We start from the raw sequence: 7,133 nt of genomic DNA on the forward strand, positions 1-7,133 counted from the left end.
TCAACTGTATTTCAAAAATGAGCCCCGCCCCCTTCCTACCTTGCAAATCGCGAAAAATCTGCGGGATTCACAATTTTGAAGATAAAAGAAAACTAAAAACGCCATTCCGTAGGGAAGGACCATATCCATCAGATCACCGAATTGTTATCAGATTGGATCATTATTATAGCCAGAATGAAGAAATTAACTTGCAGTGGCAAAACCCACCACGTCCCGCAGCTTATTTTTGTTTTTTGCACATTCTCTCATTTGCACTGTGCTTCTGCACTCAACGCTCCAAAACTTACTTTCTTAGACGTTTTCACCCCAAATGGTAAATTAAAACAACTACAACTGCATCAAATAGCTTTTCAGAATAGCAATGTTATTTAAAACCAAATCTAAGATACTTAAGTTATTTAAAAAATCGAACCGCAATCTCTGAAAAAAGCATTAACAGAAATGGGAACATTTCATCATTCAACAAACTCACGTACATATGTACATAGGAACAACATGTTTCACTTTGTGTGCCACATAAAATTGGAAAAAAGTTCCCTCTTGTCAAGCGGAGCGGCGGCAGTGAAGTCAGTTTTTATCGATGCCCGTCCACTCAGGCAGATCAGCTCATGGCCCAGCAAGAGACACAACACAAAACTGCAACACACAACTGCAACTGCCGCTGCTACGGCTTCGCATCCCACGTGGACTTTTGGCTTTAATCCATTGACCAATAGACGCACCATGGCCAAATGCTGTTCCCCAAATGGCTGCCTGCCAGAATGCCAGTATACGGAATCTAGTACGGGAGAACGGGAGGACGGATGGGATGCCTGGGTACCAGATATTAACATGCGACGGCTGCCTGCAACTCAGCGCAACTGACAAAATGGCCAGTTGGCTTATGGCCATGCACCCTCTCCTGCCATCCATCCGCCCACACGCAAGCTGGGGGACTGGACTTCCTGTAAGTGATCAATGTTTGTCTATGCTCTGCGGTGTGCCAGAGAGGTAGGCTTCATGGCCCGGGCACCCATCTCTCTTCCAAAAAGTATGGAACGCGCCATGGCAGCCACTGCCACTGCCAGTGGTCATTTGTTTGGTGGTAGTGCTGCTGTGCTCGTCCTGGATCTGCTGCACCCCCTTATTCTAGCTACGCTCAAACAGCCTTCTTTTCTCCTCATCATGTTGCAGAAATTGCCTTTGTAAACATGCATAAATTGTTACTTTTGGGCTTGGGATGCACTCGAACTCTCTCCATTCTCACTCTTCTCTCTCACTATTCCCCCATTGCACTATGGGTAAAAAGCCCGAATTTTTGGCATTCATGTAATTTTTTTGGGTAAAATATTTGAGTGCGACTTAAATTTTCTGATTCCTGAATATCAAAACAGATTAAAACTGGTTTTTGAAGATTTTTACGGAGTACCTTCCCTTTTTTTGTGCCCTTTCAAAGTCGGCTGATTTTGAGGTGCTTTGACTTGTGAAAAAGTGCGGGAAACATTGAACAACTTGCAGCTTTAATTTTAGCTCGATTTCAAAGTTAAAATAAAAGTAAAAATATGGAAATAATATTTCAATTAAGTGCAAATACATGTTTTTTGATAGTTGTGTGTAGTTTTTTAATTGTCCAATGTTTTGTTCGTGTATATTTTTAGCTTGGTGCCAACAATAGCATGTGTGTTCTGTGGAATATTACTTTTGCACAGCACACCACTTCACAGAGGTTCAAGTTACATGTTATTAACCAATTATTCTAGAATCATGTGGTGTTTATATTTATAGTTATATTTTAAACGATCTTTAATCATACTTAATCTTTTAAATACATTTTTATACCCGGTACTCGAAGAGTAAATAGGGTATATTGTTTTTGTGCGAATAACGGTTGTATGTAACGCACAGAAGGAAACATTTCCGACCCCATAAAGTATATATATTCTTTATCAGCATCAATAGCCGAGTCGATTGAGCCATGCCTGTCCGTCCGTCCGTCTGTCCGTCTTGTTTGTCGGCTAGTTCTCAGAGACTATAAGAGCTAGAGCCACCAAGACTGGCACCAGACTGCTGTATGCTCACACTGAAACCAGTGTATTTCAAAAATGAGCCCCGCCCCCTTCCGCCCCTGCAAAAGGGCGAAAACCTCCCAAATCTACAATTTAGAAGATAAAAGAAAACTAAAAACGCCATTCCGTAGGGAATGACCATATCTATCAGATCACCAAATTGGGATCCAGTTGGATCTTTATTATAGAAATGAAGAAATTAATTAGCAGTGGCTAAACCCACCCCGTCCCGCACCTTATATTTGTTGTTTACACATTCTCTCATTCACACTCTGCTTCGCGCAGTTTGTGGCCTCTGTCTCTGGCACGTCTCTGCTACTGCCCCTACTCTGCCGCGTCTCTGCCGCGTTTCTGCCCTGACTCTGCAGTGCGTTGCTCTAGGGGAGGGCGGCGAGCAAAAGGAGCGTGTTGGCGTGAGTTGTGTTGCTGGTATAGATGACAGAGGAAGAAAAAATGTATAATAACCGCTAAGGTGCAGATGTAGTACTGAGTGCCGGGTAATAAAAGTTGTGACGCGTAAGAAGCGTCTCACACGTCACTTCTCGTTTTTAAATAAATACGAGGTAACTTGGATTCCGTTCGTATGGGGGCGGGAAGTAGGCGTGTTGCAAAAGACTACATGTTTTTCCGAAATTCTTTTTTAGTCTAACGAACATTTTTGCCAATTTTAAGAAGGTCCAGCTTTATTTATTGGATTAAAGGCAAAAAATCATGCTTTTTACCCATAGTGCATTGCTTCGCATGTGATTATGTTTGTAAATGCTGTTTTGGGGGCTCGTTCGTTCGTTCCTCTCACTGCAAGCACTGCCGTTGCCAATGCCGGTTGTTAAGTTGCCAGTGACTTATTTGCCTTGTCAGTGTATAAGTTTATGCGTGTGGTATGTGGCCATGAGAGTGGTTCTTCTCTACTTGGCTTTAAAAATCGTACACATCGTACAGCTTTCCTCTTGAATGCATTTTAACTGCTTCCATATTCGAAAATTTGTTTTGGTGGAAATCACGCACCACGCGGGAATTTGTTTCTTACTCGAGTTATGTTTCGTTTTTAAGCTTTTCCAGGAACTTCCCTTTTACTTTTCTCCCATTGTGTGTATCTACATATGTACATATGTATGTATATCAGGACTCGGCACGCTAATATCGCACTTCGTTTTTGTGTTTGTGTGCGAAGACAGCACGAAAAACGGAACATTGAAATAAATTGGTATTGGTACGAATAACTGTAATACACTATCTATCGATAGGGCCGTGCTGAGCCCTGATCTATATATATCGTCGGTTTCTGGTAATTATGAGTCCTGTGTACGTGCGGAGTGCACATACCCGTGTGGTGCCCTCAATTTTTCAATAATACGCGTACCGACACAAGACGGGATAATTTGCCTGATAAGCGATTTTAGTAGTCCTTGCCACAGAGTTTCTCCTGTCTATATAAAGGAACCAGGGAGCCTGGAATACATACCTCCTGCTGGTATGCAAGAAAAATAATAGCAGTGCCGCCACCTTGAATTGCATTTAAAAGTGTGCAGCGGGGTATTTGTGGTAATTAAAGAAAGTGACAGAAAAACGAATGTTTAAACTAGAACGCGGAGGGACGTGTGAGACGTTTCTTACGCGTCACAACTTTTATACTTTTATATACCTTAGCGGTTTTTATCAAATTTTACATTTTGTCTACACTTGTCATCTGACAACGCCATACTGAGTGCCGGGTATAAAAGTTATGACGCGTAAGAAGCGTCTCACACATCCCTTCTCGTTTTATTTATGTATTTAATGTTTGTTTAACTTTGGCTGCTTTTCTTTCCTTTTTTTTTGCTTTCGTATTATTTTAATCAACGCTTGGAACTAAAACTATGTGTAGAGACACACACACCTGTGGACCCGCTGCGACACTATTTGCACTATGGTCCAGATGACCACTTTTCTTGGCCAAAATGAATAACTCGCGAACGGAATAAGATTTTTTGATTCAGTCTTTTGATATAAGTTAAGAATAGGAAGAGGAAGGTTTTTTGAAACAACGGGCGTGGCAGATCCTTTTTTAAGGGAAAATGGGTTTTTAATTTTTTTTCTCAAAATATTAGAAGCAAAAAAGGATGGGAATATGTTTAGCAGATCAAGATTCTATAAAAAAAAGTCGTAGCCCGAATTAAAACAACTTAAAAATTTAAGATAATCGCATTTATCAATACAATCAATATTAGACTGGCTACACTCTAGTCCTCCAAAATTGCTAGAGACTATTACTGTGGCTTAAATGCAATGCAAAATGGTACCCTACTTCACAATTTTCTTCTTCATTGTGTTTCAAACGGCAAAATACATTGAAAATTCTCATTAGAGGTTATGATCTATAAATGCAAATTGTAAGAGTTGTGGTCAAATGTGTCATTTCTGACTATATACATTTTAACAATAATTTATTGCTCTAAGACACACAATAGGTTTCAAGGTGGGACTAGGTGGCACTCTATTAAAAAAACTTTTTCAAAAATTAGGTTTCACTACGAAAATATTGAAGGCCTCACTTTGACATACAATTACGAAGACATCGCCAACTACTAGATACCGTTCGCATTACAGAACACGTTGTAAAAACCCTACTGAATAAAATGCATCCAAAAAATTTGATCAGTTAATCGTATATTTTAATTTATGAGACATTTAAAACAGCAATAAAATTGGTACTTTTTCACTGCACGTGCTTTTCAATAATGACCGCTGGGTTTCACAGCTGATTTTGCGAAGGTGGCGCCATTGCAAATTTCTGGTACGCGCCAAAAACCACGTCTTGGTTTTAACTTTTAAAAATTGGCTTTTGGCTAAGAAAAGTGGTCATCTGGACCATAGTGCTTTGGCTTTGTTGCTGCCTCTGGCAGCAGGAGGCAGGCGCTAGGAAGCTCCATCCACTGCGTTGCATGGCTTGCAAATAAATTAGAATTTGCTACTGCCAGCGGCAAGCAAATTAGAAACCGCTTGAATTACATGGAGAGAGGCTGAATATGTTGGTGTGTAACTGCCAACACGCACACACGTACACTTACACACCCATAAATACATAACAACACACACACACGCAGCCCCCCAAATATGAATCCAAATGCCGGCAGCAAAATGTGCGTGCAAAAGTAAACATTCGTATGGGAGAGGATGTAGGGGGGCAGAACCGGGACAGCAGAACAACTGAAACGCCTCCATAAGAGTAGAATCGAAACGCCGGAACCGCTAGTTGAGTTTGCTGATGGCAAACGGAATTTAAGGGATCCCAGAGGATCCAAAGATCCTCGGTGCTCTTTGTTTTTGTTTTTTATAATATATTAATGTATATAAAATAACATTTCTGGTGATTTTTTTAACAAAAAATATATACAATTTTTTTTAATTTTTAATATTTCTACTGAATATTTCCATTAAAATATTAGGATTTAATAAAAAATAAATACATTTTTGAATAGATTTTTTTTCATAAAGACACTAAACAAAAATCCAAGTTATTTAAAAAATTCTTGTAGGAATTCTTGTTGCCGAGGCTCTCGTTCCATCGAAGAAACTCTTACACCCATGGATAGAGGGTATTGGCAGTATCCCTGTAAAGCCCCCTTGTTGCATCGTTAGTAGAGGGACTAACCGAAAACACCTTTAGACTCTTTGTACGGTCTCTGGCAATAGTTAACGCCTTCGTTGTCCGGGTCTTCCGCTACATTCTCAGAGCCTCCTACCGCAACCGGACCCGAGCCCGCAGAGGGCGGCACATGCATTTCAATTAACGGCCACCGAAAGCACTTCAAGCGCAAAAAACACGTACTACCCAGGTATCGCCTTCCGCCCATCGCCACGCCCAACAGCTGCAGCAGCAGCAGCAGCACCCTGGGAAAGACTTTAAGGGGTGAAGGGGAACCTCCTCTTATCCTACATATCCACATTGTTTATGCTGCGTGGCTGCACTTTATCAAAGCGCCAGGCCAAAGCTAAAAACAAACTGCGGTCGCCCAACGCCATTTTGACTTACAGGCAGATGCCATCTTTTTTTGGATTACCCTACAAGAAGGGTATGTCTTCTCAGGCGTCAGTTTGGTAAAGGAAATTGGTAATGCGCTTTAACTTATAGGATATTCCGTCTTCGTTCAGGCCAAGTTGTTGTACCTTCCCTGTTCCTTTTTTGCATTTTGTTTGCCCCCTAGCAACCGGTGCACTTCGCCACTGTTTTGTAACTGGCAAGCTACATGGCAAGGGAATGAGTAAGGAGGTAGGGAGTACATGGATAAGAGGTTTACCAAACATCCAGGTTTTTCCAAGTGAAAAGCTTTTCAGCTACGCGTGCACGCACTTCCGTTTCTTGTTGTCTGTGGAGCGCCCTCTTTGCGTGCATTCCTGTCGCTCTGTCCGAGCAGGGCTACCCATCGCCACAAGGCTGTTTGGTTAGCCCCCTAGTAGTTTCATGGCTTTTCCATATTCTACCGTATTCCTGTTTTTCATTGAAGGACAATTTTGTCAGCTGCATATGCAAGCAATTACCACAAAATAAAAGGTAAACAAAATTAATTCCGAGCAATTTCGCGTGCAAAAACACAACTGAATTACATGCACATAGGACTCCACTCCCCCTGCAACAACTGGTATACATTTAACCACTCCTTCAGCCACACGCATCCACACATAATAGGAAAATTATAACTTATGCTTCTTGTTGGCCGTTGAAAATTCAGTTGCACGGCGCTGCGTCGATGAAGAACACGACTATGCCCGAAAAAAATATGAAAAAGGGGCAACAGATTTTCCCTGATAGCAAAATTAATTTTCCAAAGGAAATTCATAGAATAATGAAAAAGGAAAATAAAATAAATAAACTTGATTCTTTAGCTCCACGCATCTGTCATATGTAGTCTTCATCTTTCTCTGTTTTGAGTTATCTCTGCTGTCTCATAAAATCCCCATAAATAGCTTTTGTACCTGCTCTTCTCATCAGCATAAATCAGAGACTTATGTCGGAAGTATTAATAAACATTGTCAAGAGTACTGCGATTGCATTCATTCTCAGTCAGTCAGGCAGACAAGCAAGGCACAAGCATCTTGCACTTAAGAGCA

Source organism: Drosophila subobscura, chromosome U (assembly GCF_008121235.1).
Source record: "Drosophila subobscura isolate 14011-0131.10 chromosome U, UCBerk_Dsub_1.0, whole genome shotgun sequence".
NCBI lineage: Eukaryota > Metazoa > Arthropoda > Insecta > Diptera > Drosophilidae > Drosophila > Drosophila subobscura.